The sequence below is a fragment of the Triticum urartu genome, chromosome 5, assembly GCF_003073215.2.
Source record: "Triticum urartu cultivar G1812 chromosome 5, Tu2.1, whole genome shotgun sequence".
Taxonomy (NCBI): Eukaryota; Viridiplantae; Streptophyta; class Magnoliopsida; order Poales; family Poaceae; genus Triticum; species Triticum urartu.
In genome coordinates, this window is record NC_053026.1 from 60,943,547 (window position 1) to 60,955,039 (window position 11,493).

Here is an 11,493-nt window from a genome sequence, read left to right on the forward strand (position 1 = left end):
GTCTGGTTTGGGTGATGCAATGCATAGACAATATATAGTTGTTTATAAGGAAACAGACATCACGAAATCCGTTTGTGAATCAACACAGTTGATGTGTTGATTCACAATATATTTAATGAAATCAAATTTGTGATTCGTATGATCACTTGCCTTATTAAAACGCATCGGATTTATCATATTTCAATACAACCCCAATTTCTTGCCATAATATATTAAATAGGGGAATCTGACTTTCTTCTTTCAGGATATTTCTTAACCATACTGATATTTACGCTAAGTTATTTCCATTTCCCTTTTATGTTATGTTAATACCGTACGTTTGCCCTTTTTACAAGTATTGAACGGTTTGCTACTAAGTATTGAACCGTCCAGCCTAAGGCCCTTATATAATGAAAAAATATATTCAGTTGTTCGACCACTCAAGACAATGAAGGGTGGTGTAGCCCTGATTTATATGCACATATATCTGAAACAACGGCTCGCCGGTGAATATAACAACAAAGGTCTTAATTCATTTATGCTGATTTAATGTATCAATCTGCGGCAGAACACACAGATGAGTATATATTAAGAACAGTATAACCGCAGCGAAAGCGGGCCCTCACAACGATTTGGATTTTCAGCCGTGCGTTTTATTGATCTGGTCATTTATGTCCGTCGGATGCTTGTAGGGCGCTGCTTGCCTGCTATCCTAGGGCAGCTACTCCCCTGACTTTTTGGGGCCCCTCTCGTTGATAGGGCCAGTAAGCAAGCGACCCATCGGTAGAGCAACTCCCTTCGCTCCGTACCCTGCCGACTGCCTTCCATGCCGCAACCCCTCCGTAATCTTATCGTGGTGGCAGCGACCACGAGGAACAACACCGCTGCAGCGGCTGCGCCCAGCGCATTCGTGCCTCTGTCCGCCGCTTCCCCGGTACGAACACGATCCTCTCTTCATCACTCCCTCGCGCGTGTTTCTCTCCGTTTCTTGCGGTTTCTGACGACGATCCGCCCGGTTGATGCGCGTGTTGACCTGCAGGGGTGGAGAGAGTAGCCATGGAGGTGGACGTGCAAGCTGCCACCCGAGATCTTTCCCTTATCATTCTCAATCTGGCAGCCCTGGGTTCTTCCTTGATGCCAGACTTGCAGGTACTTCTCACCTGCTTCAGTCTAATCATAGTGGTTTATTTTCCATTGTTCAGGTTGTGGATAAAGAGAAGAGGAAGCAAGTAGCGTAGGAGATGGGCGATGCAATGAGAGCACTGGATAATAGAGCAATGGATTCAAAGCAAGACATGGACATACTTGCCGCTTTTAGAAGAGATGCGGACCATGAAGTACGATATGGGCATCTTGCCATTCTCTTTTTCTCGAATACGCACGAGTATGCGTACTATATATATTAAAGAAGGAATGGGGTGAAAGAGCCCCTCCACGACATTGTTACACGAGTTTACATGCACAACATCACCACATCTACCCCTACTCTCTACCCCCTACTCGTAAGCTAACTTGCCGCACTAGCCCCCCATGCCACCTGGTTAAAGAAGTCGGCAAGGTCGCCTTTAAATAGACCCGCTTGTTTCCAATTCCGTCCCAACTCCGTGAAGCAACAGAGCACATGATTTATCGATGATGTAGCTCCCTTGAACACAATTGCATTGCGATGTTTCCAGATCTCCCACATGGCTAGAATACGTAAAGCATTCAGCATCCTCTTGTGTGCCTCATTGGTGTTTTGGGTCGTGCACCATCCCAAGAGCGTGTGATTCATCGTGGGCTCCCATCACGGCTTGCCCATAGCCTGGAAATCTCAGCCCAAAGCTATCTAGCAAAGATGCGTTGTATGAGTAGATGATCGATGCTTTCCTCCTGGTTGCACAGTGGGTAATGGTCCTGATGGTCGAGGTCTCTCCTTGCCAGGCGGCCGGAGGTCCAGCATCTATTCTGCAGGGCCAGCCACGCGAAAAAACGGCAATGTAGCGGAGCCCTAGCTTTCCATGTGAATTCTGCCGTTAGATCAACTTCCCGTCCCCAAAACTTTGCTGCATAAGCAGATCTTGTGGTGAAAGTGCCATTCGTCTCCCAGGACCACACGACCTCGTCCTGCCGCGTCTGATCCAACTCCATGCCAGCAGTCCATGTCCACAAGGTGAGGTATTCATGTAAGGTAGCTGAGTTTACCTCTGGGTCCACATCCCGTGCCCACGCATTATCTTGAGGTGCCCTAGCGACCATGCAGGTTGCTCTCGTTCGGGACCGCACCTGAGCATGAATGTTGGGTGCAATATCTGCCACACAGTATCCGTCCAGCCATCTATCTTCCCAAAATATAGTGCTCTGGCCATTGCCCACAACTGATCTCGCCACAGAGCTAACTAGCTGACGTGCCTCCTGCGGTACTTGGATTTGGAATTCCGCACAGGGTCATTCCTTGTCATACTTTCGTAACCACGGCCACCACGCTTGCAAAGCGGTGTTTAGTCACTGAAGATTGGGGATGCCAAGGCCTCCCGCCCATTTTGGCGAGCACACTTTCTCCCAGGCCACGGCGCAGTTTCCACCGTGTGCACTTGCCTCGGCACACCAAAGGAAGCCACGGCAAATTTTATTCAAAGCTGCAATTGTCTTCTTTGGCAGGTCCAGGGCCAGCATTGCGTGTAGGGGCATCGCACAGAGAACTGATTGAATCAGCAGTAACCTCCCACTCTTGGGTATTTTGGTTGCCTTCCACCTTGGCAGCGCGCCAGCCAATTGATCCACAAGGTATGAGAGCTGCGCAGCAGATTGCTTTCTCAGGGTGAGGGGAAGGCCTAGATATTTGCAGGGGAAGGAACCACTAGGGCAGCCAAGGGTCCGTTCCACCATTTCCATAGTCTCATCCGAGCATCTAATCGGGAACGCTGCACCTTTTGCAAGGTTTACCTTGAGCCCTGAGGCCTCTCCAAAGATCTTCAGGAGCAGCGCGCAAGTGGATAGGTCCAGCTCATCCGGTTTGGTGAAAAAGACCACATGATCGGCGAACATTGATAGACGATGCTTCATCCCAGATCTTGCTAGAGGAGCAAGCAGGCCCCTTGAGGTTGCGAGCTCAAACATGTGGTGCAAGGGCTCCATGATCATGATAAATAGCATAGGGGATATCGGATCACCCTGCCTCAGCCCAATGCGATTTGAGATTGGCCTTCCTGGGGTTCCATTTACCATGATCCGTGTGGACGATGTCGATAGCAGCCCGCAGATCCAGTCCACCCAGCGAGCCCCAAAACCCATAGCATGCAGCACTTCCACTAGGAAAGGCCATTGCACCGAGTCGAACGCTTTCGATATATCCAATTTGAGCTTCTCTTAAGTTCAGTTAACCTGTAATTCAACATGCACATGAAGGTACGATCCGACTACTGACATTGTTTTATTGTGATGTTTACAGTCTAGACATGTTGGAGTCTCCATTGACCAGATGCATGAAATTTTGAAGCATTCCTCTCATCAAAAGGCAAGATCTAACATACTTTGTTTTCTGTATATCTGATATACATGTCTTGCGATTTCACATTTTGGGTAATATGTAGATTATTTTGCCTATGGCATGGTGGTCCTGCAGCATTATCTTCTTAAAATCTTTTCTCTCTAATATTGGTCATTTTGTGTGCGCTTGTAGGAGGATAAAATAGTAGTAGAACTAGATGAAGAAGACGAAGAAATCATCAAATCAGTCACTTTTAGAGTATCCTCTATGTCAACTTTTATATGTACCTGCATGTGCAAACTTGTATTTAAAATTATTACTAACCCTGTCATACTGTTGGTTATTGCATAACTCGAAAGATTTATGTTAAACAGATCGGAGAGGTCGATGGAGATGTTGAAGCGGTTACAGGAGGAAAAAAATAGTAGTAGAACTAGATGAAGAAGACGAAGAACTCATCAAATCAATAAATTTTAGAGTATCCTCTATGTCAACTTTCATATGTACCTGCATGTGCAGACTTGTATTTGAAATTATTTCTAACCCTTTCATACTGTTGGTTATTGCAGAACTCGAAAGATTATGTTAAATGGATCAAAAAGGTCGACGGCGACGATGAAGATTTTGGTATACTAGGACAGTCAAGTGTCATGTCAAAGGTACTTGTCTTGCAGTATTGTGGTTCCTGCCTTTTCTTCTTTTCTGTTTGTATTTCATATTGTATGTTCTATGGTCTAGACTAAGGAGGTGCTTATTTGTATATTACCGCTTCTCGCAGTGCTGAGAGGCTAAATTACTCTGCCCTGCCTTTTTTTATGAATTTGGTTGGGCTTCGAATTCGATCGTGGGTTGACCTGGGTGTGCCTCTTTCTCTGTAGGGTTTGGGTTCTAGGCAAGGTTTGTGCTCGGGAAGGGATCCGGCAAACGCATCGCGGTGCAGCCAACCGGCGACATGGTCATGTGCGCCAGGCCAAGGGGTGCAGGACCATGACTCTGCTTCTCTCTCTGCCTACTCGCTTGTTCCCTGCACCATAGTTTAGATAGTGTTGAGTTGAGCTGATTTGAGGGAAGTTATTGTGATGCGGGAAGGTTTGGTTGGTGCTAGCTGCCCTACATCATTTTTGTGGGGGTTTTGTGGTCTGTGTTACATACATTAAAAAAATCACCCTTCTAGAAATTAACCGCGACATACGGTTTTCTCCCTGGGCGTCCACTGATCTTCTGCACCAGAGGCATAGTAGCCGTACACCATCTTTGGTAGCTTCTCCTTGGCGAGCTTCTTCTACTTGGGCACATTTGTTATCAGCTCCATACCCCTGCTTGAATAGTTCATTGTCATTTCACACTTCATCTGTCTACAAGCAGTGCAAGCAGCAGTCAAATAAATTCTCCATTTTTTTCTTTCCAAAGATCCACGCGTCAAAATGAACTGAACATTGCCCGCATAGCAATCAGAATGAACTATCTTGTCATAGGTTTTGCTTGTGTATATCACTTTGTAGTTTAGAGTACTAGATGACCTGTCGCGCCATTTGGCGCGTGAGACAAATTTGAAGCAAGAACTAAAAGAGATTACTTTGCTTTTTTTGGTAGCAGACGATGTTGATGTATACTCTTTTGCGAAGTGTCGTGGATCTATATAAAAATATTTTTTTCTCATTTTTAATGTATGAAACTGATAAAATAGACACAAAAGCCCAACTGAAATGAAGAACAAAATGCAAATCTTTGAGTTTGCAATTAGAAGATTCAAGACATGATAGTATAGAGCATTGTGTCCAGGAGCACTTCTTAGTGATATTGGTCAATGACATCATATACTCCCTCCATTCGAAAAAGCTTGTCCCAAGCTTGTTCTCCAAATGGATGTATCTACCACTAACTTGATGCTACATACATTCATTTGAGGGACAAGCTTTTTTGGATGGAGGGAGTAGTAATTTTGATCTACACACTGAAGTTGCTAAACACAGTCGGTCAGTAAATAATAACACGGATGCATCAAAGGCATATTTCTGTGTAATCAAAATATGGCTGAAAGTTTTTCATGTTGTTCACAAGTCCCTTTGCTTCACTCGTCCAGTGGTCATTGGTGTGGGTGTTGTGTGAAACAATGCCCCTTGCATCTGTTTGTCCACGCACCCTGTAACATGAGAACTATTTGCTTAAGAAACAAAAAGATTAATGCCTTCTCCTAACTACCGACTATATTATGACATGTGCTAAACCATCGAAGTAAAACAATTCAATATTCGCATGGGTACTAACATAGATGAAATAAAACTCCGCATTCAGCATGTCTTAGTAGCATCGCTGCATACTATTGTATAATTATCAGAAGTCTGGCATGCATTGTTAGATCGTGCAAAGTAAAAAGCGCATTGTGAAGCACTGACATTTAACCTAGACAGACAGGGCAAAGATATCAGCAACGGAAACATTGTGAAGCACTTGTGCATCCATAATAAGAGGTGGGAATCTACTGCAGTTTTTATTCACTAAACACAAACAATAAAAGATATTAATAAATATGAGATAATTTTCTCCACTGTAGTTGTTCTATAATAAAGCCCATGGTGTAAATAGAAATAAAAGCATTCTGATCTCCTTCAGTACCTAAATTGCAAAAAATTAATGGGACTACTCAACTTGTTATCTTTGGCTGGAACTAAATTATAGAAAAATAAAATCACATGACTTACATAGATTAATTCTCCCATGTGAGTCTTTTTGGATTTTCATCAAACAACTTGTAGACATAGAGAAACCAAATCTACAAAAACAAAATGAGAAGCTCTGTGAGTAGGGGACTGGAAGAGAAGGGGAGGAATCGAGAAGCATTAACGTGCGGGGAAGGAGCGGGCGCTGGGCTATGCCACGTGGGCAGCGCAGGGGATGGCGATGGCACTGCCTTTTCGTTTGCTTCGCTGCTGCCCCACGAGCCGAAGAAAGAGAGAAGAAGGAAGAGGTCCTAGATACGCCCGCCCCGTTCCAACCCATGTCTCCTCCCTACGCACGCCACCTCCCTTCTCCTCTCTCTCAACCCACTCGCGGCGGAGGCAGCAGGGTAGGGCCCGCACCACCGTCGCAGAAGAGGGCTAGCGCGCCCGCACCGCCACCGCTAGGGCTGGAATTCGAGCCGAGTCGAGCCAGCTTGGCTCGACTCGCTAGAGCTCGTTTCGTTAACGAGCTAGCTCGACTCGACTCGTTATTATAACGAGCTCAAATCCAAGATTGGCTCGACTCATAACTCGCGAGTTGGCTCGTTTAGCTTGTTAAGCTCGTTAAAGATATAAACATAAAACCCTCAAATATTATAAAAATGATTATGTATATATTAAATATATATATCACTAACAATAGTAATTTCCTTGTAACGCACGAGTCTTCTAGGCGGTTGGGCCTTCAATGGCTAGGCCTTGTGTTGTGCGCCTAGGACATAGGGTGCTGAGTGGCTGATCTTTTTTTGTATTGGGAGTGGCTGATCTTTTGTACCGAGCCTAACGAGTTACACGAGTACTCGTGAGATTGGCTCGTTTAACTTGGTCTATAAACGATCTTAAACTAAAGCTTGGCTCGACTCGTTATTCTTCGAGTTCGAGTCGATTCAAGCCGAGTCACGAGCTACTCGTTTAGCTCATGAGCTTCAAGCTTTTTTCCAGCCCTAGCCACCGCAGAAGACTCCTTTTCCCCTTTTCCATCCTTCTCCCTCTTTTCTCCGCCCGTTTCACTCGCCATGGCCGATGGACGCACCACCGGAGACCACGGCCACTCCGAAAACGGCGGCGATGAGAAGGCTCGGCCCTTGGCGCAGACCCGCGAGGCGGCACGGCGACGGCAGCAACATTTTTCTCCAACCCGTTTCGGTTTGAGGTACATAGTCTGCTTCTTGCCATCCTTTTTCTCTCTGGATTTGGACTTGGGACGTGTTTCTGACTTCCTGTCTACAGGTTACGGCAGAGGTTTCTTGGTTTCTTCAGACGTCTGCGGGGTAGACCATGCTGCCCGCCGTGAGGGGAGACGCCGCCCCAGGCACGAGCACCGCCGCCGCCGAGAAGCTCGTCCATGGCCATGGGTAAGGTGTCTTGGAGCGATTCTACATCTCGTTTCGTTTGGGGCCGGGTTTCAATCAATGGATTATTCTACTGTTCAATTTCATTATCTGAACGTACGCTGGGAGTAAATGGACGCGCGTGAGAGCTGTGCCTGTGTTCCATTGTTGCTGATGTAATAGCTTTCGATTCATAGGCCTGTCACCGTCGGAAAGTGCAAGAAGAAAGCTCCGAGGAAGATCCACAAAGCCGATAGGGAGAAACATGAGCGCGACCTGCTCAATGATCTCTTCAGTGAACTTGGCGAAATAGGTCAGTTAAATAGGTGTGCATCATGTCTCTGAATTTTGGGGATCATTTCCTTTGGAATGTTGGACCTGAGCATGGGTATGTGTGAATCTGCATCATGTTGTTACCATCCATTTCCATGGCTTTTGGGGTGAGTACAGGGGTTCAGTATGTGTCATGGATTTCCTTAGTAGATCCCAGTGAATGTTTATGCTGATGAAAACGTGTATGAACTCATTCAAAATTAGTAACACATGTCTACATATAAAATTGTGTATTACCTGCATCCATTAATTTCAATCTTTTTCTAATCCATCATGCATGTCACGGCCGATCTCTTGTAGTACATGTTATGTCACATGGTAATTCATAGCAGCACTACAACGCAACAACCAAGCTGGGCGTTGTTCTTTACCAATGCCTGTCTACTTGCTGTCATCTCTAAGACACTAACTGCTCAACTAATCAATGAAATTGTAGCTTTTTAGAAATGCCCAGTTGTACCTCTTAAGTTTCCTGTTGTCATTATTTGCTTCACGTAGCCTGCTGTATTATTTGTCTACCTGATGTCACTTCTAAGTTCTAACTACTGAATTGGTTGCAGGTGCTTTTAGTATTCCATTCTCAGTCATACACCATGCCTGGTACTACAGGTCCTGCTACAAAAACTGAGACTTCATCAGTGAAAAAATGCAGGTAAATAAGTTGGACATTGAGTGCTTGGCTTTAATTTGGCTACCTGCCATCAGTTCTAACTGCTAAACTCATTTCAGGTGCTTCAACTTTCACAGGTCTTCCTAATTCTATCTGTTCGAAACCGTCAGTTGCAAATTCAGGTTCTGTCGTCGTACCTCTTGATTCCTATTTTGAAAAAGACCTCTTGACTCCTATGACAAACTATTTTCCAAAACCGTGGAGTTTTCTGACTCTTGCATTTGTTAGGTTATTTCCTTCTTCTACTTGGTTTATGCCCACAATAGTTGCAGGATTGCACTTGCACATAGTGGATCACCTGCACATGTCATTTTTGTTGTATATGTCTTCGCTAAGAACTCCTGGATCTCTAAGAAAATTGTTAGTCTGAGTTTAGGATTTTAATTTCCAATCTGTACAGGCCCATCTTTAAATGTCGACTGTTGCGAGAAGATTATACAAAAGTTGAATAAAGGAATATAAATAATACTTATGCAAGGGTAATACTTTGGTAGTTCCACTGAAGTCAAGCATCTGAGAGCAAGGCTGACAACTGCTGAGCAAGATGATCCTGATAAAACAAGGGCAGCAGACTAAATAGGTAAAGCTTGGTATAACTTTGCCACATTTTGACTTAACTTGGGACCCATGACTTCCAATTCTGTCTACCATTTGGCTTCTTGATGTTGCATGGGAACTCCTGGAGCATGTACAGTTGTTCATTGCAAAGTGGGATTTATACATGCCTACGGTTGTCCAATCATGTTTGCTTACTGTATGGTGTATATGCAACGAGGCCCCCTATGAAATTTGGATTTATAGTTTTTTGTTCCAAAAAGTGGAAACATAAACTCTGCCGCTGTAAATTACAAATTATTTTGTTAACTTCCTTTCCAGCACATTTAGGGTGTATGATCTTGTGCATATTACAGGTATAGTGTTGTGCACCAATCTGGTTGATGTTTACATAATCCAAGCAGATTTACCAATTAGAAGAGCCATGTATTATTGTAGTTTTCTCTCTACATCAAGTACACATAAATATAATGCCGTAGAATGTAGTTTCTTTTATTGTTCTGCAGATCTTCCCCGTGAGGCGCTACAGATCAGATGGGCGCTGTCGTGAAGGCCGCGAAGGCGTGGCTGGCGGCATGGGTTAGCCTGTGGGTGGTACCACCGTGCTGCCCTGGACGTGCATTGTGGTGCTGCTCGTGGCGGCTTTCGGAGGGAGACAGAGTGGTATGTGCTTTTCTAAACATATATATTCCTGAAGAACCTTTTTTGTAGTCCCGATGAGTTGAGCGATTTGTTCTCTCATGTCTCTTCTCCTTCATTTCTACCTTGATGCAGCAGGACATAGAGAATTTGGGGGCTACTCGGGTTTGGATCAGCAAGCCATGTCCGTTTGGTTTGGCAAAGGCCTTTTATCCTTTTTCTATAATGCCATGAACGTCTCTGAATTTTTACACTACTTCCAGCCGATGCTTAATATTTTTTCCAACATATTTGTGACTGGAGCCCACACATACATAGTCATGGATGTGATTTTGTGTTTTGGATCTTGCTATTTCACTAATTTGGAACATGTATATGCAGTTCTAGGCTTCTAGCTAGATGGATTAATAGATATGTTGGACCTATGCATTTTGTATTATCCGCATGGATCTATGTTTATTATTTGATGCTCCTCCTTATCCTGGGGAAGAATTTTTGCAAAGAGTTTGTCATTTTTGGAGATATGGATTTGTTGTCACTTCAGCAGTATGCTTTTAGTGCTACAGAGTATGCTGTGAAATTAGATTAGATTGATGATTAGCAATTAACTATAGAACTGTTGGCAGCACCAGTTTAACATATGTTGATTTCAGGCCCATCTTTATTTGCTTTCGAGTTAAACTATGAATTTGAAAACAAAAAAATTATACATTGTTGATGCTAAATTTATCAGTCCTTTGTTTTGATAATCACCTCCTGCATATGTGTTCCTGGGTAGTTTTCGTACTGCCACAGCTTTTGTTGTTTTGGCAGGATAATGTATTTTCTTATGGAAAACACGGATGAGTAATTACATGATACATTATTAATATTAAACTATGTTGTTTCTCTGAAACTAACTTTGTCTTTCAGCTTTGGAAACTGGTGTTCTAACCTTAGTTCCAACAAGAGGGCCACTATAACCACCAACTGGTCTGAGTTTCGTTGCCGTGCCAACATTCACGAAGGAGACGTCTATGCATTTCGTTTCAGGATCACTTCAAAGCGCCGCCTGGTTTTCATCGTGCACCGCCTCTAGATGCACCATCGAAGACGCTGCAGCCCCTGTGTCAATATAATCTAGCACTAAGTACTCTTAATTATGCTCTATCCTGTGATACCCTATGGTTTGCTTTTGGCCCTGTCACAAGCTTTTCAAGACACTAAATCTATCCTGTTGCTTATGTAAAGTGCACTATTCTCAGTCAGATGTTTCATGTTCAGATCCATAATGCCCTTTCTCTGTATATATATTTCTATTTCTACTGCTAAGTTTGTTAATTAAAACAATCATCCCAAACACTAATTAGAATAGGAAAGAGTGTTAAAGGGTCGACTACAACCATGCACCGCCCAGCTCTCCCGGTAAGAAGAGACACTAGTAGAAAAAGGGTCAAATGTTCAGCTCACTAGTGCCGGTTTGAATTTGAGCCGGCATTAATATGTCCATTAGTGCCGGTTCCAACGGCTAGGCGGGCCGCTCTCATTAGTACCGGTTCTTGCCGAACTTTTAGCACCGGTTCGTGCCACGAACAGGTACTAATGAGAGTGGTGGCAGGATGTTGTCAGTCTGGGGCCCCATCAACACCTTTAGTACCGGTTCGTGCCACGAACCGGTACTAAAGGTCGCCCTATATAAACCCTTCGTCCACCCGAGCTCGCTTCTTCTCCCTTTCCCCTCTCCTCTGTTCTTCCCTTCCTCTCGAGCTCATCACAAATTTTTCCCAAATTTTGTCAAGATTTGAAGGCCCCCGGCCC

The 11,493-nt window shown here is 44.3% G+C and overlaps 1 long non-coding RNA gene across 1 annotated transcript; it reads left to right on the forward strand.

Annotated features, from left to right (window-relative positions):
* Window positions 1–7,135: 7,135 nt before the first annotated feature.
* On the forward strand, window positions 7,136–10,953 carry LOC125555645. Its single transcript, XR_007304796.1, has 7 exons — window positions 7,136–7,321; window positions 7,399–7,523; window positions 7,697–7,812; window positions 8,393–8,484; window positions 8,562–8,624; window positions 8,903–9,720; window positions 9,832–10,953. It is a non-coding gene; the product is annotated as an uncharacterized LOC125555645 (long non-coding RNA).
* The last annotated feature ends 540 nt before the right edge of the window (window positions 10,954–11,493 follow it).